Source organism: Egretta garzetta, unplaced genomic scaffold (genome assembly GCF_000687185.1).
Source record: "Egretta garzetta isolate BGI_Z169 unplaced genomic scaffold, ASM68718v1 scaffold184, whole genome shotgun sequence".
Lineage (NCBI taxonomy): Eukaryota > Metazoa > Chordata > Aves > Pelecaniformes > Ardeidae > Egretta > Egretta garzetta.
Window position 1 is genome coordinate 208,315 of NW_009259484.1, and position 307 is coordinate 208,621.

Genomic DNA, 307 nt, shown 5'->3' on the forward strand with positions numbered 1-307 from the left:
AATATGCCAGGGACAACCCACCAGGCAGAACTTATTAGCGGCTGACAACATCTAAAAAATCACCTGAATTTTGCAATAAACTTCGTTAGTCCAAGCCACAGTGGAAATGGCCGATGTAATTTTTGGTGCACACGCGAGCCATAATGAAAAGCAGGATCAAAAGCATTACACTGACAGGAACGCCGCTGCTCCGCCGGGAGATGCCTCCCACCGCCCGAAAAGCTCCCGCGGGGAGGAGACCCCATGCTGCAGCACAGCACCGTGCCGGTGGCCCTCGTGTCCCCCCCCGGCACGCCGGCGGGTGCGG